This window comes from Phascolarctos cinereus, unplaced genomic scaffold, assembly GCF_003287225.1.
Source record: "Phascolarctos cinereus isolate Bilbo 61053 unplaced genomic scaffold, phaCin_HiC Scaffold_4;HRSCAF=312, whole genome shotgun sequence".
Classification (NCBI taxonomy): domain Eukaryota; kingdom Metazoa; phylum Chordata; class Mammalia; order Diprotodontia; family Phascolarctidae; genus Phascolarctos; species Phascolarctos cinereus.
Genome location: NW_027555847.1, coordinates 403,037,563 through 403,058,537, shown reverse-complemented (window position 1 = coordinate 403,058,537; position 20,975 = coordinate 403,037,563). Strand labels below are relative to the sequence as shown.

Genomic DNA, 20,975 nt, shown 5'->3' with positions numbered 1-20,975 from the left:
AACAAATGAGTGAGGTTCAGCCATGTAGTCTCTAACACCTCTTCCAGTTCTGAATGTTTATGTCTGTGATATACCATTTAACTCCACCGCAGATTACTACAAATTTAAATTAAGACTTGAATGAGCCTTTCTCTGTAACCTTGTATAAACCACTTGCCTTTTCCTTGGGCCTCAGTTTCCTACATTGTAAAATCAAGGAGATGGATTTGATAATTCCATAAGTCTCTCCCACTTCTAACATGAGAATTAAGGATACTGGAAGAATTGACTTTAAACACCAAAATGCATCTAGCTGTTTGATGTAAAGGTTACCACTTTGCCCCCACCCCCAAACTCCACCCCTCCATCCACAGTAATCACATTTCTTACAAAGCATGTGTGAAGAAATAATGGATTATTCTTGATAAATAAGTGACAGGGTTGGTTAAAATAAATTTAAAAAAAAACTTTCTACTGGCTTTTCCTCTTTGTTCTCTGTCCTCAGACTCTACACAATGGTCTGCTAGTTGTTCCACTGGCATCTCAAAGGTAGCAAGTCCCAAACAATTAATCATCTTTACACTTTTTATATTGAGGGAATTATCATCTAGTCACCCACTTTAATAATAGGTCTAATAGTGATATCACTGGGTCAAAGGACATGCAAAGATTATCTTTTTTGGGCATAGTTCCAAATTGCTTTCCAGAATGTCTAGACTAATTCACCAATAGTGCATTAATGAGCCTGTTTGATTGGAGCCCTTCCAACATCTGCCATTTCCATTTTTGTCACTCAAACTGAGAATTTGCAAAGACTTTACTTTAAAAAGGCCAAGGTCAGGTCCAAGCCATAGCAAGGGTCTATGGAGGCAGTAACAATTTTCCCAGCTTTAGGCACTCTCTCACCGTCTTTCTTTCTCCAGCTCAACACCTTATCCCTCTCTAATCATGACAGAACAGGCCATTTCCTTCGCCAAGGACTTCCTGGCTGGTGGCATCACCACTGCTATCTCCAAGACTGTGGTGGCCTCCTTCAAGAGAGTTAAGCTACTATTGCAGGTGCTGCATTCAAATGAACAAATTGTTACAGATAAGCAGTAAAACGGTATAATGGATTGTACAGTCCGAAACCCAAAGGCACAAGGGGTGTCTTTCCTTCTGGCTGGGTAACTTAGCAAGTGTCATCAGATATTTCCCCAACTAGACCCTTAAATTTGCTTTTAAGTATAAATATAAGCAGATGTTTGGGGAGGAGTGGACAAATGCACACAGCTCTAGAGGTATTTTGCTGGCAATCTTGCCTGTGGTGGTATACTTGGAGCCACTTTTCTCTGCTTTGTCTCCTCCTTGGATTTTGTGAGAACACACCTGGCAGCTGATGTTGGAAAATCTGGCACTGAGAGAGAATTCAAAGGCCTGGGTGACTGCCTTGTGAAAATCACCATGTCTGATGGAATTCATAGCTTATATCAAGGTTTCAACATCTCAGTGCAGGGTACATTATCTATAGAGTACCTTACTTTGGAATCTATGATACAGCAAAAGGTGTGCTCCCACACTCGAAGAACACTCATGTTGAGTTAAGTTGGATGATTGCACAAACACTTACTGGTGCAGCAGATCTCCTATCCTTTTAATAAAGAAGGCAGCAAATGATTATGCAGCTTGGGTGCTGAAATGGAAATTGGAAATTCCCCTTTAAATTAATAAGATCACTCAAATAAATAGGTTCAGTTCAAATCTCGGTCATGACCGTTCCATATCTCCTGAGTGTTCTTGGCCTAGCATTCCAGGAACTAGCCATTCCTAGGTCACGTTGACATGGAGGGTTGGCTCCTCTCCTTGTGAGACGTGATGTTATTAAAAAACAAAATACCAAGCCTCAGGCGGATGGGAGCGTGGCTAAGGTCAGATGTGTATTGGACAAACCATGAATAGCGCAAGCATCAAAAAGGGGTTCTTGGCCCCAAGCCTTCTTTGTTTAGAACAATATAAAAACACTGCGTCCTGTAAGCCCGCTGAGCCTCACCCGCGGGAAGGACGCTTCGCCCGGGAAAATCTTTACACAATTCAAGTTTGTACTGGCTGCAACGGGGCTCCCAGCCGTTGATTGATTTTGGAGGTTCCCTTGAATTGGTGATGTATTCTCTTCCATTACCGACTCTCTTGATCGGTGCTATATTATTGATTGTTCTTATTATTTATGCTTTCTATGCAAATTCAAACTATCTGTGCTTTGCTTCTTCTAAATAAATTATCTATTTCCTATTATTTTCTGGTGCATTGGAGAGTGTCATTTATAGGAGCGAATCCGAACCTCACTAAATCATATTAATACAGGTGCACAGGAGCTGATATCATGTACACGAGGACAACTGACTGCTGGAGGAAGACTGCTAAAGATGAGGGTGGCAAAACTTTCTTTAAGGATGCCTGGTCCAATGTTCTTAGAGGCATGGGTGGAGCTTTCATGTTTGTCCTGTATGATGAATTAAAGAAAGTAATCTAAGTACAGCCTAACTAAAAAAAGAACCAGTGAATATAGATCATGTAGGACACTTAACCATATTTAGCATTTTCGACCACTGACCTTCAAGAAATTCCTATTGTCTTTTTATCCAGGCCAGATCATGTTTGTAGGGGAGCCAGGAAAAGCTCTTTAAAAAAGGGACTTATTTATTGTGATCCATTATTCACACAGTGGAACTGATATTCAGTATATTGATTCTGTTGGTTTTGGGGTGGTAACAGTTATTGTGGGTGCAAGGAGGCAGAAAAACTTAGACCATCTAGTTTAAATGCTCTTTTGTAGGACCACAAATTTGTGTTTTAGTATTTATTTTTATAAAATCATGTCTTCCATTTGTGCTTAAGCACTATATATAGTATTTTGCACAGCTGACTATTTGGCAGTTATGATGATCTGTGTTGGGCATTCTGCTGTAAAACAATTACACAAAAGACAAAAAAAAAGGCCAAGGTCTATCACTTCATACTGGTCCATCTCCAGTCCACAGAACCCAAATGGTTCTGGAGGAGAAAGTGAGGCTGGTAACTTTGCACAGCCCTCCCTCACTTGAGAATGAAGGACAAAGCACAACAACACAAGCTAATCTAATACGTGTGACATGGTACTTCACAGTTTTTTAATTTGCATTTCTCTAATCAATGGTGATTAAGAGCATATTTTTTCATTTGACCATGGATACACTTGATTTCTTTTTCTGAAAACTGTCTATGTTTTGATTATGTTTATCAATTGGAGAGTGGCTCATTTTTATATAGTTGGCTCAGTTCCTTATATATTTGAGAACTGGCCTTTATCAGAGAAATTTACTATAAATTTTTCCCACTGTCCTTCTAATTTTGGTCGTATTAGTTTTGTTTGTGCAAACCTTTTTCAATTTCACATAATCAAAACAACACATTTTATTTTCTGTGATCCTTTATATGTTTGTCCTAAAAACTTCTCTTACCAATAGATCTAACATAATTGTTTTTATAATTTGCTTATGATATTGCCCTTTGATCTAAATGATGTTCTCATTTTGACCTTATTTTGGTACATGATGTAAAACATTTGCCTATGCCTGGTTTCTGCAGAATTGCTTTCCAGTCCCAGAAATTGTCAAATGGTGAGTTCTCACACCAAAAGCTTGGATTTTTGGATTTATCAAACATTAGATTAAAGTGGTATTTGACTATTTTGTGTTTCGTACTTGGATTCCACTTAACCAGCACCAGATTGTTTTGATGATCACTACTTTTTCATGTAGTTTGAAATCTGGTAGTGCTCAGGCCACATTCCTTCACACTTAAAAAAAAAAAAACTGATTTCCTTGAATATTTTAGACCTTTTGTTCTTCCAGACGAATTTTGTTATTTTTCTAGCTATTTAAATAATTCTTTGAGACTTTGGTTAGTACAAAAGTAAATTAATTTAGGTAAAATTGCTATGTTTACAATATTAGCTCATCCTACCCACAAGCAATGAGTATTTCTCCAATTGTTGGATCTGTCTTTATGTGGAAAGTGTTCTGTAATTGTGTTCATATACTTCCTGGATTTGTCTTGCCATGCATTTTATATTGTCTAGTGTTATTTTAAATGTAATTTCACTTCCTATCTCTTTCTGCTGGTTTTTATTGGTAGTATATAGAAATATTGATGATGTATGTGGGTTTATTTTATATCCCACAATATTGCTAAACTGTTTCAACCAGTTTTGTAGTTAATTCTCCAGGGTTAAGTAAACTATGTTATCATCTTCAGAGTGATAGTTGTTTCCTCATTGTCTATTTTTATTCTTTTAATTTCTTATTTTTATCTTAATGCTAAAGCTAGCATTTCTAATATAATATTGTCTAATACTAATGATAATGAACATCTTGCTTCATCCTTGATCTTACTGGTAAGCTTCTAGTTTATCACCATTATAAATGTTTACTCTTGGATTTAGATAGCTACTACTATCAATGGAGCCTTTCTTACTTAGAGTGTTAACTTAAAGAAAGGCTCCATTGATTCCTATGCTTTCTAATGTTTTTACCAGGAATAAGCATTCCAGGTCACATTTGAACTCAGGCCCTCTTGACTCCAGGGCCAGTGCTCTATCTATCACTCTACCTAGCAATTTTTCAAATGCTTTTTCTGCATCTGTTGATAAAATTGAGAATTTTGTTGTTTTGTTATTGATGTGGTCAATTATGTATGCCAATAATTTTCCTAATACTGAACCAGCCCTGCATTCCTGTTATAAATCTCTCCTTAACATAGTGTATGATCTTTGTGATATGTTGCTGTTGTCTCTTTGCTATTATCTTCCTTAAAATGTTGGCATCAATATTCATTGGAAAATCTGGCCTATGGTTTTCTTTCTCTGTTTTGCTTACCCTAGAATAGATATCAAAACTGTATTTTTGTCTTAAAAGAAATACGTCAGAACTCCTTTATCTATTTTTTCTTTATATAGTATTAGAATTAATCATTTATTAAATGTTCACTAGAATCCACTTGTAAATGTATCTGGTCCTGGGAATTTTTTTTTTCCTTAGGGAGCTTATTTATGACTTATTCAATTTTTTTTCTAAAATAGGAATATTTAAGAATTCTATTTCCTCTTTTGTTGATCCAGGCAATTTAAATTTTTGTAAATATTCATCTATCTGACTTAGATTGTCAGTTTTGCTGGCATAAAATTAAGCAAAATAATGCCAATAATCGCTTTAGTTTTATTTTCATTGATGCTGCATCCACCAATTTAATTTTTGACACAATATGTATTTAAAAAAATTAATTTAATGGTTTAAATTTTATTGCTTTTTTCATAAAGCTAGCTCCTATGTTTTCTCAATCATTACTCTCTTTAATGAAATTATTGCTTCTATGATTTGTTCTTTGATCTACTCATGCTTTATATTAGATTATTTAGTTTCCAATTAATTTCTAAACTGTTTGTGAGGTCTTTTATTGCATTATTATCTGAAAAGGTGAATTTAATATTTTTGTTTTTCTGCTTATATTTTTGAGATTTTTATGTCCTAATGAATGGTCAATTTTTGTCAAGTTCCATGTATGACTGAGAAAGAAAGATACTACTTTCTGTTCAATTTCTTATTTTTGTTATTGTTTTAAGTTTATGAGCATTATCCCTGCCTTTTAACTTTAGCTAAAGCATAACAGATTTTTCTGCAGCACCTTATTCTAATTCTATACATCTCTCTGTATCAGATGTGTTTCTTGTAGACAACACACTGTTGGATTCTGATTTCTAAATCCATTCTGCTTTATACTTCCATTTTATGGGTGAGTGGTTGTTCATCCTATTCACATTCAGAGTTATGACTACTAACTGCATCCCCCACTCCCTTTCTTTTCTATTTATCCTTCTCTCTTTTTGTACCTTGCCCCTCTCAAAAGTCCATTTTGCTTATGACCACTGCCTCCTTTTTATTCCCCTCTCCCCTCTTTTTTTCTTCTCTTCTCCTCATACTTTTTATTGGGTAACACAGATTTCTGTACCACATTGAGTGTATGTACATATATTCTACCTTCTTTCAACCAATACAGATGAAAGTGAGTTTAAAGCATTTCCAGCCCTCCAACAAGCTTCCTCTTCACTGTAAAAACTCTTCCTTCCATGCCTCTTTTATGAGATAATTGTGCCATCTTCCTCTTGTCCCTTCACTCAATGCCTCCCCTTTTTTCTCACCCATCAATTTTTTTTTACCATCCCAATGTAATTTATTCATTCCCATGCCCTCTGAATATGTAGTCATCTAACTATCCTGATAATGATGAAGTTCTTGAGTTACATTTACCATTTTCCCATACAGGAATGTAAACAGTTTAACATTATTGGAGCCCCTTATGATTTCTCTTTCATGTTTATCTTTTTCTGTTTCTCATGAGTTTGGTATTTAAAAGTAAGATATCCTATTCAGCTCTTGTATTTTGATAAAGAATGCTTCAAAGTACTCTATTTTTTTAAGTATCCATTTTTTTTCTCCTGAAGAATTAACCTCAGTAGGGCTGGGTAGATTATTTTTGTTTATAATCCATTAGCAGCCTTTTCCTTCTAGTATATCATATTCCAAGCCCTCTTCTTCTTTAACATGGGAGCTGTTATATCTTGAGTGATCCTATCTGTGGCTCCATATTGACTCATTTCTTTCTGGCTCTTTGAAGTATTTTCTCTTCAGCCTAGGAGCTCTTTAATTTTACTTTAATATTGCTGAGAGTTTTCATTTTGGTATTTCTTTCAGTAGATTCTTTCAATTTCTTTTATTCTCTGGTTCTAATATATTTAAGCGGTTTTCTTTTATAATTTCTTGAAATTTGATGTCTAGTCTATTTTTTTTTGATCATTGCTTTCAGGCAGTACATTAATTAATTCTTAGATTATCCTCCTTATTCTCTTTTTCAGGTCAGTTCTTTATGATCAGATTTTTTTTTTTTTACTTTTGTTCCTTGATGCCTCATGGAGTCATTAGCTTCCACTTGCCCAGTTCCAATTTTTAAGGAATTATTTGTGACAATTTCTGCCTCTTTTTTCATTTGGCCATTTTTACTTTTTAATAAGTTACTTTTCATCAGTGAAATTTTATATCCCTTTTTCCACTTGGCCCATTCTGGTTTTAGTGCGTCTTTTACACCAAGCTGTTAATTGTCTTTCCATAATCTTCTTGCATCACGGTAGTTTTCCAAATTTTTCAACTACCACTCTTGATTTTTAAAATCACTTTTTAGCCCTTTCAGGAATTCTTATTGAGACTGTCTCCAATTCACATTTTTTCTCTTTGAGACTTTGCTTGTGGCTTATTTGACATGGTTATCTTTTTATGAGTTTGTATCTTCAACTTCATGATCACCACAGGAGCTTTTTATGGTTGGGTTCTTGTTTTTGTTCATTTTTTTGTCAGATTTCTAGACTCAGAACTTTATGTTAAATTTGATTGTGTTCCAGGGTGGGGAAAGAGGAAGGAGGTGTCCCAATTCACTAAACATCTCCTTTTTCCTTTTTCAGTTGTTTCCTCTGTTACTCCCACTTACAAAATCATTTTAGCTCTTTTTAAACTTTTGTTTTATCTCAGAATTCTAGTTGAACTTGTATCCAAGCCATGGTTCTAAGGCTTTATGTGCATACACTGTGGAGTCATTCTCTTTCTCAGGGTTTGATTCTTGAGCACTTCACCCTGTAATACAAGTGTGTGACACTGAGTATTCTGATACCATAATAGTTCTTTATGGTTAGGCTTTTTGTTTGCTCATTTTCCTAGCCTTATTTCTTCACTTTACACTTCGTGTCAAGTTTAAGATCAGGGTCAGAAGTACAGAGCTGTTTGTTTGCTTCTTTATTTATGTTTTTTAACTCAGCAATATTCAGGAACCTATGACTGCTTTTTGCCTCAAGATTGCCAATCACTTTCTCAGATGACAATGAATCTGTGACCCTTTACTAGGCAGTGATTGATAGAAATGCCAATTGGCATTGACTATTATGTATTGTTCAAGGACAGGATCTGGGTCATATCTAGAAGTTCATCTTGCCTGGGTTGCTTTACCATGAGCAGAACTCATTCAGTCTCTGAGCTGATCTCCTATTCCTTGAGTCCATAGACTCTCTGTCTTCTTAGGCTGACTTGGGCTAGAAATAATACTTATTTTTTCTTAGATTTCCCAATCATGACTTGGTCTGGTGCATATTTTCTAGATCTTTGTGGAACAGTTTTAGGGGAAAGCTTGGCTGTACATCTGCTATTCTACCATCTTGACTGGTCTTACCTGCTTATAGTAGCTCTTCACTTACTGCAGGAGAAGATGGGCATATTGATACCTTTGCATGCATACTCAGTTCATTATCATTAGTCCTTCTGCTCCGAAATTAAATCAAAATTAAACTCCTTATCACCACACAAAACAATGCATTCCCTTAGTTTTTTAGAAGCTTCCCAATGTTTCATTCAAAACAAAATAGAGAGTATCATGAGTGGTCTAAGAACTGTACCTCTCATTGTTCCCTATTATGCAAACATTTATTAAACACCTACTATGTGCCAGTGACTATGCTAGATTGTGGGAATATAAAATAAAAATAAAATTTTATCTTCCCTCAAAGAGCTTACATTATACTGGATATAGGCACATTTGGTGTCCAGTTATGAAGCTTTTTACAGTGATTGAATATATAAATCACATGTAGAAACATACCACATACATTTACAATGCCATGTATATAACATTATACACTAGCATACATAGCAAAGAAGCTAATAACAGCAACATAAACATGGTAATTCAAGTATTATATATCACCTAATACATGCTTCAGGTACAAACAATATTTTACATGTATTCCAATAACAGTTAATTTGGTTACATGGTTAACTGGTTCCCCCAAACATCATAAATAAGCTTAGTTACTGACCTCATAGGCATCTTACTTTTACTATGATATACTAAGTTGGGTCAGCATCCTCAAATCTATCATCCTCAGGCCTGTCATCTCAATCCTAAACTTTTAAATACTTCAGGTCATCTTTCATCTCTCTAGGTTCAATGGATGCTCTTTGCATTCTTGGTGTCACCACACCTGGAATATTGGTCATAAAAAGTATAGCCTTTGGTTCAAATTGCTTGCCATCATCCTCAGACCCACTGACAAGGAATCCCAACACTGAACTTATGGATGAACTCATGCTATCATTTACATCCAAGCTCTCTATGCATGTCCTTTTTCCTTGGGTGTCTTTACAACCAGATTATTAAGGTAGAAATAGGCTTGTGCTCTCTCGTACTCTCTCACACTCATGTAGGCTCTCTCTCCATATATACACACGTATGTATATGTGTATATGTATGTGTATGTATAATGTGTGTATACATATACACGTATATATGTATATATTTGTGAGTGTAATTCTGCAATCAGTCTAGAAAAAAAGGCCCTTTCCCTTGTCTCACCAGGGCCTGACAAACTCTTACAATCTCCCTGATCCTCTGCTTTATACTAAGACAATTTCTTCCTCATCTGAAGCAATTGTCTCCTAAGCTATTCTCCTGTTCTTATAGTTATCTTTATAACTAGTATACAAGCTCTTCTAAAATTCTCCATTGTTTACACTCTCCTTCTTACCAAATAGACCAACTATTCCTCACAAGACAATGGGTGGTTAAGATGTGTGGTCTTTGCAAGGCTGTTCTTTTCTTTTAAAGTAGTAATTTCCTCAATTTGAGTTGGGATGTGTTTTCATTAATTCCCATTTGTTGTCTATTCTCTGCACATTAATATTTCTTAGAATTATATCACTTTATTGAAGATCTTAAAAATGGACTCAATCATAACATGGTCTCACCTTTTCAATATTCTTACACCATACTCACTTGCCTTGTATTGTTTGATTTATTGACATTGGACTTTTTATTGTTCCACAAACAAGATATCCTACCCTCACTTTCCATTCCAGGCATCTTCTCTGGCTATTCCCACCTCACCCCTACTCCCCACCCCCAATGCCTAGAATACCTTCCCTGCTCATCTCCACTTCCTGCCTTCCCAAGTTTCCTTCAAATCCCAACTAAAATCCCACCTTCTACAGGAAGCCTTTTCCAACCCCTCTTATAGAGTCTTTCTTTTGTTAAATGTTTCTTTTCAATCCTCCACATAGCTTGCTTGTACATGTCCGTTTGCTTAGTGTCTCCCCCATTAGATTGATGTTTGGGGCTCTGTTGCCTTTTTGTACCTCCAGCATTAACACCTGGTACATCACAAGTGCCTAACAAATGCTTATTAATGTTGTTTCTATCAAACTTTTTTGAGCTGATGTCACATCTAGGCAGCAACCTGCTTGCAGACTCTCTGAGTCAGGAGACATACAATTTGAATCTTTGGCAGCAATGCATTTATTCAGTAAAAGTGCCCCCAGTTAATTCTAAGGAGGCTTCTGCTCAGGAATCAAGGTCTTCAACATGGTCAACAGTGTACAAGTAGAATGCTTAGGTTGTGGATCTCCCTAAGAGCTAAAGTGTGGTTGACAACTTCTTGATTTCTACCAAAATAAACACCTCCTTTTAAGCAGTTCGCTTTCATTGTCCTTATCTTGGTCAGAGTGAATCCAGGGAGGGAAGTCAAATACACAGATAAATACTTGGATGGGAACACATCCAATTTGATATTGATCAAAATATACATTAAGCCAATAATGTGCTATTTCTTCATATTCAAAATTGAGCTTCATGCAGTCTCAGCACTTAATAGTAACAACCTATTTTGAAGCCAAGAACTTCAATTTTTTAATTTTCCTTTTTAATTTATGGAATAAAACAAGCATTTCTATGACATACTATAATTTAAAATGATAATTGCACATGAAGCTATAAATCTGTTGTGTGCAACTTGCTATTCCATATATATATGTATTTATATATATACAAATATGTCATGTAAATCTTTTTTCCTTCCCTTCCCCCATCCCCTCCCAACCCTAGAGACAGATACCATTAGACACAAATAGTTACATATGTGTAAAATTATTCTATACATACTTCTATTAATCAAATCCTTCTCTGGATACAGATAGTGTCTTTCTTCATATTTCCTTTATAGTTAACTTGGGTATTTATGATAATAAAAATGACTTATTCTCTCAAAGTCATTCTTAAAGACAATATTGCTGTTACTGCATACAATGTTCTCTTGGTTCTTCTCCTTTCACTCTTCATTATTTTGTGTTAGTGTTTCCATGTTTTTCTAAGATCATTGAGCTCATCATTTCTTATAGCACAATAACAATCCATCACAATCATATACTACAATTTGTTCAACCATTCCCCAACTGGTGGGTATCCTAGCTATTTCCAGATCTCTGTATACAATATTATAAGAAATTATTAAGGAAAATTGCCCCAAAGTTCTGGAACAAGACGGTGCAGCAGAAATAAAAAAAAAATCTACCATTCACCACATGAAAGTGACTCTGGGGGGAAAAACAATCAAAACTTTTATCACAAAGTTTGAAAATTCTCAGGTTTGAGAAGAAAAGATTGTAAGCAAAAAGAAAACAAATTAATACTATGGAAATACAGTCAGAATTTCACAAGACCTAACAACTTCTACACTAAAAGACCATAGGTCTTGTAATATTATTATTTTGAAGAGCAAAAGAACTGGGCTTGAATTTATGAACAACTTACCCAGAAAAGTCAAGTATAATCCTGAATGAAAAAAAAAACTGGACATTTAATGAACTGAAAGACTTTCAGGTATTTATAACAAAAACACCAGAACTAAATGGAAATTTTGCTATGAAAGATCCAGACTATAAGGAAAACAATAAAGACCAATTATAAGGCACTCATTATATATGAAAATATTATCAGTATTCTTGAAACTGTCATCACTACTAAGGTAGCTTGTAAGAGAGGTTGAGGCCAAGTTGTATATGATGAGGTGAGTCTAAAAACCAAAATTGGGTAGGAAAAGATAAAAAGGAGCAATCATCTCATAAAGCAGGAGGATGCAGATGGAAGAGGAAGGCTGGTAATGTTGGAACCTTACTCTCATCTGCATTGAAGAGGAAACAATGTGTACTTAAGGAGGGGTGTAGAAGTTTTCTTAACTTGTAGAGAAGTGAGAACTTTACTTTTTGTGTGGGATAATGAGTCTCACTGTTATTAAAACCTCTATTGGCAAATACAATAAGTTTCTTAAGACCATCAGTCTCTTTGTATAAGACTGTTCTCAAGCCTTCTAAGCCAGTGTACAACACAAAGGGCTTATTTAGATTATGCACACATTGCCTGTGCATAGGTGAGGCTGCTGAGCAAAACTCAAAAACACTTGTTCACACTCGTGCTTTGGCCAACAAAAACACCTGTCATCTCACGTGGAGCCACATCTTGAAAGAGAGCAAATGAACCCAACCCAGAATACCCAGTAAGGGAGATACTGGAATTTAGGGTAGGAACTACAATCAAGGAATGAAAATAAAAAATCAATACTAGCAATATTTAGAATGGGGTTTTGATCATTTGCAATTAAGATGTACCTGCTCAGAATTCTGGAATCCACTGGCAACACATATCCTAAAATACTAACCCCACTCATTTGAACTTCTGGCTAATTTTCAAATCTATGTTGAAAGTAGGGGCTAGATCAGTCCTACACAACATATGCCTGCAGGCTGCTTGCAGCTCACCAAAGGATTTCAAGACAGACCTTGAAGTCCAGACATTGCAAAGTTATAAAAAGAGTCTGCTTCCTGTAAAATTTAGCTCGAGTACCTTTTCACTGAAGATAACCATTTTCTCAAATTTCTGTTAAATATGTCTTATAAAGTCATATCAACAGAACTGGGGGAGAAGGAAATTCCAAATTGCAAATTCCACAAAGAATTAATGAGGGCCCTAGCCCTCAACTTTGCAACTGTATGAAGATAGTAGAAAAAAGCATGAGGTTCAGAAAAATCTGGCCTGGAGTTCCTAAATAGGACTTTAAAAAATGGGTGCACAGCTGATTTGTCAACAGAACGGGGAGAGTGACAGTGCCAGATAAAACATCTGTGGCAAAGCCATAAAATGCTAAAATACAACTTCTTGCTTTTCACAATATGTTTCAGTTTGTTTGGCATTGTTTGTGCCATGGGGAAGTCTTGGACAAAAAAAAATAGAATCTTAGGCACAAATACTACTGAAAGGTTATAATGATGAAACTGTTATAAGTTCAAGAGATTTGTTCAAGACACCTTAAAAGTCTGTCCCTATTGATTCCCTTAGTAGAATAGAGCTCCAGCTCTAGATCAGGCCTGTACAACATGTGGCCCACCAAAGGATTTTGGGCAGTCTGTGAAAAATGTAGGGTTGCCACTGCACACTCTCCTGTTTGTGGCGTAACCCGCAGCAACCAACCTTCATCAGTCTGTTTCTTGTCTAACCTATTTAGGGCCCAAACTGCCAAATTGTGCAGGTCTGATCTGGACATAAAAGCCTTCTGGCTGGTTCCCCAAATCATGTGCTCCATCACCCACATCCCTGCTCCCTTTCACAGGCTATCTACAGTTCTGAAATGCATAGCCTCCTTACCTCTTCCACTTACTAGTTTTCTCCCAAGTTCAGTTCAGGTATTACCTCCTACAAGAATCTTGTATTTACTTATATGTTCAAATTCCTCAGTTTATATTAGGGTATATAGGTTCCTGTAAGGGTAGGAACTATTTAAAATGTATTCATATTCCCAGTATCTACACATAGGCATTTAATAAATATTTTAGAAATTCATTGTTAAAGATATTACATGCTTAAATATGTTGCATAAGTTTAGGCTTTAAAGAATTATTCACTCATAGACTGAGCAATCTTTGAGTCATACAACACTCTCATCATATTTGGGAGCATTCCTGATGGAAAATGCTATCTACATCCAGAGAAATAACTATGGAGTCTGAATGCAGTTTGAAGCATACTATTTTCACTTTTTAATTTTTTTTTCCTTCTCATGGTTTTTCCCTTTTGTTCTGATTCTATTTTCACAAAATAACTAATGTAGAAATATGCTTAATACGATTGCACATGTGTAACCTATATCAGATTGCTTCTGCCTTGGGGAGGGGGCAGGAGACAGAGGAAGGGAGAAAATTTAGAAGTCAAAATCTTGTAAAAATGAATATTGATACCTATTTTTACTGTAATAGGAAAAGTAAAATACTATTGACATTTTTTAAAAATTGGGAGCATTTCCAAAATACATGACAAAACTTAGGAGCTCACCTGTGTCCTCCCTTCTAAAAAAAAGCTAAAGCCAAGAAATATGTTGGCAATCTTCAATTCTTATACAGTATGAATATTCTTACCTTCTTCCAAAAGTCATCTACAATTTTGGCTATAAATCAAGCTGTCCATATGGGTAATATGGCTAAACAGAAGCTTGCCATCAACAGGTGATCAAATAAATACAGCAGAATCATGTCTCCTGAAGGTTTGTAATTGGATCAATAATTTAAATCTAGATATACGAAGAGTAGAACTTCAAGATGCTTTAAAAAAAAACTGTAGGACATCTTCAATTGTTTGACATATGCCTGCTTGTCTATTATGCCATTTCGATTATACTATGCCAATTATATTATGCCAATTCAATTATGTTGTTAACATAACCACTGAACACCCAAAGTTCCTAGTCAGTGTTCATGCCCCTTGTACTTAGTGTCTCATAAGTCTATCAAAGTTAAGATATAACGAAATCACTGACTTGCTATCTTCAAGACCATTAAGTCATGACATGTGATTTACTCATTGTTATGGTAGCAGTATAATCTTTGAAGATAAATAGATTATCAGTATCTAGAAACTCTTCCAGTAAGTGTTATTTGAGTAAAAAGTAATCAGTGCAACTAGGGTTGTAATAAAAGGAGGAATTCCTACCTAAAATGAGACTTGAGGAAAGATTTTCAGGCTTTCATAATATGATCAGTACTTGGATCAACTTCACCATACAGTATACATCAATCTACTCTAGGGAATTAGAGGACTATTCCATTCACTTTCATTGAGCTTTTACCTGTGGGTGCCTATTTCTGCTATCTTTGAAAATGGATCAGTGTTTAGGGATGGATGCATTTTGTTTTACGTGATTCATATAAAGCATGGTTCTACATGATCACAGTTGGAGGTTTCCCTCTTACCCAAAGCCTTGGTTAACTTGGAACATTATGGCCCTTGAATAATACTATTGGGAAATTGACACAAGAAACTAAATTTGGTTGATGATTGGACCCATCAATTGAAGATTCTTTGCCCTCCAGTTAGGAAGTATCTCAATCTCCTCTAATTTGATTTCATGTACCCACTGTTTTCATAACAGACTAAAAAAAAAACTTATAATCTGTTAAAACATTCTATATTCGATTTCTCCAAACTACCTTGGGAAATTAAAGGTATCTGATACGAGCTACTATCGAGACCACTTATTTCACTCATATTCCAATATTGCACTTGGGAGCCAAATAATCACAGTCCTCTTGAGGATGTTACTAGATCAAGTAATTGTGAAAGCATGTGCACCTTTGTTTAAGTACCATCGATTCTCACAACCCAAAGAGAAACAAGGTAAACTCTTAAATCACAGTGTTCTTCCATGCAATCATTAGTCTAGAGGATTTAGGGTCTCACTGATATATCTAACTTAGATATCAAACTTTTATTGGTTTCAGTGCATACCAATGCAAACTGCCCACAAGGTGTATTTATCCACTTATGTCCCTTTCCAATAAACACTATGCCACCTCAGATCACTCCTTGTTTCTAATATTACAATCTAACTTTTAAGACCAAACTACTATTTGTATTATGCTAGATGTTGTAGGAGGCTACCCTTGGCCTCCACAGCCTGAAGATCTGGTAGGTTACATTCTACTCTTCCTCCAGGTTCTCAAGTACCAATAAGGGGAATTGGGTGATTTCTAGGCTCTCTGAAAATGGCTCAAAGCCCCTCCCAATAGTGTTTCTAAGTCTGAGAAGAGTATCTGCACTCTAGTTCCATTTAGCCATTAGCCACTAATGGATTATTTTTATAAAATAATATTTACTTCAAACATATACCAATAAATATACAAATATCTCTGACAGTGGGGCTTAATCTTCACCATCTCAGTTTTGTGGGGAGGGAAGGAGATTAGCTTCACAATTTAGCTCAGTTCCTATATAGCACAACCCCAAATTCTAAGTCCAAAACCACCCTTAGGCTCAAAATTCAAAGTACCAATATCACTACATAATTGTTGCAGATTTTATACCAACTTTTTTTGCAAAGAAGTGGGGGGCTTCCACTATGTGAAGTTTTTTATAAAAAAAAATTGTGCCAATGTCACTTAAAAATCATTAATTACTAAATTGCCTTTGGCATAAAATAAGGATGCATGGAATATTCATGAACATAAATTAAAACTGAATACTGACAATGCACATATGTGGAAAATTCTAGGCTTGCAGCTCCACAATACAGGAGAGAGTAATGCATATCCACATGCCACTGGTGAATACATTACTGTTTTGTTTGTCTTTTAAGTGGCATGATAAACAGAATTATTCCATCCAACGAATATGTGATGAATGATTATAAACCAATTTTTAGACTGAAGAAAACAGGGTGCAAAAATTATGCAGTGGTGATGATTATGTGGTAAAACATGGTACCACAGTTTCTCAGGACTTCACTGCAGCAATGGTGAGATGCATCATCCCTCCTGGAATCCTGGCTCCAAAGCTTCCACAGCTCAAACTCCCAAGTCCAGTGGAGACTACTACCAGCCCCTGAAACCAAGAAAGTCAAACAACACAGAACAGAAACAAACACCCCCGCACACCCATTTTTCATCACCCAGGTAAAAAAGTGAAATGGGGGGGTAGGTATCCTACCTCCTGATTTAGTTTATGGCGCCTGCTCTGTAGGTGAAATGAGTGTGATCTTCACCTAGACACAGTAGGCAAGAGAATGTAGTGAAAATAAAGCAACCATTTCCAGTCTGGTAATTTTTTTGTTTCTGTTTTTTAAATATAACTTTTTCCATCCACACACAGCCAAATGAAGAAGGCTTCTCCCATACATACAGGAGGAGAATGGAGGATGGGAGGAAAATCCTCCCAGTAGTAGGGGGTCCATGTTAAGAGTTTGGGGCACACACAAAGCAAGCCCTTTTACACCAGTATAAAGAAAAATACATAAGTATCTAGGAACCCAACTCTATATGATTGCTGCCTAGATGGAGTTCACTGCTTAACAAGTGTAAAAGTTGACCTACCCAAATCACTGGTATACAACCAAAGCAATGTTTGATTACTGTATTTGTCAAGATACTGATATTGAAGTACCAATTTAAGTAAAGGATATAGTGGGTCCACAGATTGGTTGGTAAGTATCATAATTAAGCTCGCTTTTGAAAAGGTAATAGAGAAGTTTAGATTATTGACAATAGTTAGAATCTCACTTGGGCATGGGTCCCACCTGTTTACCTGTTGCATTCTGGACATAGTATAAATGGGTACAAGAGCCAGAAGCAAAAGAAGAATGAGGTAATCAACTCCTAAATATATTGTATGACTGGAAGCCTTAAAGGGTTAACATCCTGCCCAACTGTGTAGGTTCTCTAGTAAAATAAATATAGAAAAAGCAGAATACAAAGAGTAGTTGTTCAGCTATTTCTATACTAGAAAAGCCCCATTGGGACGTCCCTGCAAGCACCTCTAGTTAAAACAGCATTGTTACTGCTTTTGTCTAATAAAGTATAGTTGTCTACCCAAACCAGTCCTTCTAAAATCATATTCCCAGGGCAGAAAGAATCACTACTGTCCTTTTAGGTTAGTGTGAGTTAAAAAGTTAAGTGACCACTTGGAAAAACTGAACAAGGAAGTAAGGAGAGAGCTAAAATTTTGATTGGTAAGGAAGGTCATACATGGGGCGGGGGAGAAGAGAGAGAAATTGCAATAAGGCCAGAGCCAATATAAGATATAAGCCATTAATCAAGCAAAGGCTTCTCTGATAGCCCTAGTTCCTGAGGAATTACAAGTAGGAGCAGAGGGTTTTCAATGGTGTGATGCAATGAACACAGTACAGACTGCATTGCTGGAAAATTGGGAGTAAAATACCATGAATAGGACAGCCTTCATGATTAAAAAAATAAAGTTATTTCTTTAATAATTACTGACATTTTAAAGACAAGTCCCTAGTAATTTGGACATACTTCACAAGAAATAGGTTTTTATTCTGTTTATATTATTTACAGCAGGAAAAATCAAACAAAAGCTTAAATGTAAAATTCCAACCAAAAGTTGCTTGGGATTTGGAGGAACAAGTGGTAATAAAAATCTTCAACAGGAAATTAGTAAGTTCTACACTGGTGGGTAAATTCACCTCTTTTGAGATAGCCTTGCAGGTCTGATGGGCATGATTATGCAATAACATATAAAAGACTAGACAAGGATCTAAGTTCAAGATTGAGATGGGAGGAGGAAAGGAAATGAATGAAAATTAAATTTGCAAGGGAACTCAAGAGTTCATATAAAGCTGGAAGTCATTTATCAACCACAGGTTTCTCTGATTTTGTGATACCATGCATCTTCTGGCTTGTGATCTTTTGACTAAGCACTGCTAATGACTTCAAGATTGGAACAGAAGAGGACCATCAGCATTCTGATGAGATTGGGGATTATGCTCATAGCAGTTTGGTGAAACAGCTACCAAACCACCCCATCAGAACGAGAAAAGGCACCCAATAACACATTCAACTATTCAATGTAATGAGGTGGGCCCAATAAAGGCAGTATTCATTAAAAGAAAGAGTTCTAAATCCAAGTGCAAAATAGGAGTCAGACTTTGATAGGGAACACTAAAACATAATTAATGCATATTTATCTAGGTATTCCAGACACACAGAATACTTTGCATTTTGGATAGTTCAACTTAGAAGTTGCTTTGAAATTCAGCTTGTGTCTTAAATCTTGCCCATATCATTATTGATTGAGTCATTATTGTCTCATTCCAGGCTGACCTCAAATACAATCCAACAGAAGAAGGTTGAAACAGATGAATGATCCATCTGTATATGACCTAAGAATGACCTTGAAATACAAAGGGATTAGAGGGAATTATTAGAGTAGCTCTTTAAATCTTGCCCTAAATATAGAGAAGGTTGGCAGGAAGGTAATTAGGTATTCTAAACAAACACAGGGGAATATGACTGACCAGAAATAATACATGTATTGTCAACAGCACTGTACTCAAACGGAGTTATCTTTTAATAGTACCTTAAAAGAAAAAAAACATGAAATGAGGCATACCTTCACAAGTATGAGGTCAGGGGATCCTAGCAGCCACAGCTTTTAAGAGAAGCATTCCTGCTTAACTCTGATAAATAGCTATTAATAATGTGGTATTTCTAGGTTCTTGGATTGGTTGGGAGAGGTAAGCTATTGACAACAATGCATACTTTTCCTAGTAAGTTCCAGGCAGAATAAGTCTCAGTAAAAGTGGGTTTGAATGAGTCATACAACTAAATTGAGAACATCGTTTTCTGTTGTTAACAGGGTTTGGACCTCCTGGATTCAAAAATAATTTTGACATTAACATTTTCCCTTTAAAAGAGGTAATACTGGCCCCACCTAGGCCCACAGTTCTGGCAGAGTTTAGGATGCTGAGAGAGCAGGCTCATATAAGGAAAAAGGGTTAAACCAGAAATAGTGGGCTGGGTTTAAAGATGCACAGGTCTTCTGAGGTTTCTTTTTTCTTTTTTCTTTTTTTTTACTTCCTTCCTGAAGGATAGAAAGGCAAGCAACAAATAGTTCTCTTCAAACACTTTGTGGTCAAAGAAGCAAGCAACAATGTCTTCTTTCTCTGCTTGCTGTAGAGCTGAAAGACCTATGTAGTATTGTAGCTAAGTATGGTTCATTTGAACCCAGGGGAGGTAATCTGATTCCACTGTATTGACAGGAATGCTTTTGTATTTGTATCCTTAAGCATAGTGTTAAGAAATATAGTTTCAGTCTATAGATATTTTAATCGTTTCATGTTGGAAAAAAGTTTTGATAGGTCACCTACTTCTAAGGTCTCATTAAATCAATCTATGTTTCTCATGTATGGGAACTACTACCACCTGTCTGAGTTATACCATCTCAGAGGGCCCTCCTTGCCCTTTGGAGAACCACATTCACCATAGGCACAAAAATTTTAAATAATAAACTAAAAATAAATGAAAAATTAAGATAGAAATAAAAAATGCATAATAAAACAAAGTAATTGCAAATGACTTGTACAAATGTTACCTTATTTACACAGAATATGTTGTGTAGTATATGTAAATGTCTGAATGCATCTAAATGAAGCCAGTCAATTGGCCTGGATTAAATGGAATAGCTTCAGATTCCAACAGCTCTTGATTCCTATATGGTGAGAAGTCTCAGAAAATGTTCTGCATTCATCCAATGTCTTATGTTTACTGAACCACTTTTTGAAAGATAACATATGGTATGGACTGAATAAATCATCACATAAGATAAATTAAATAACATAAATCCTCATAATTACAATGGGTGGTCAAGAACCTTAGATTATTAGATGATAGACTTTATAAATGTGGTGCTATCACTACTGACATGTTATCACTCAGCAGCAGTTGAAAACTTGTAGTATCTACAACACTGACAGTAATATTACAATCTTTCTTACCTAAAGCACCAAAATATCATTGCTGAATTTAAGAATTTTCTTTTGATATCTCAAATACATTTTGGGTTTATGACATGAAAATATAATACATTGCATTTTATTTTTAAAATAGCAATATTACTAGCATACTCTATGTCTTGTATTTGCTTCATAGCATTTCCAATATGTGCTTCACTGGATGCTTAAAAATTCTGTGTCTTTTGTCTAAATTCCTAACAATTCACAAAATAAGCCATTTCTTAAAATTTATTTTAAAACATTTGTAATCATAACTGTTACTGTCACA

The 20,975-nt window shown here is 35.7% G+C and overlaps 1 pseudogene; it reads left to right on the top strand.

Moving 5' to 3' along the window:
• Positions 1-927: 927 nt before the first annotated feature.
• LOC110220402 (ADP/ATP translocase 3-like) lies at positions 928-2,488 on the top strand (annotated as a pseudogene).
• Positions 2,489-20,975: the final 18,487 nt, after the last annotated feature.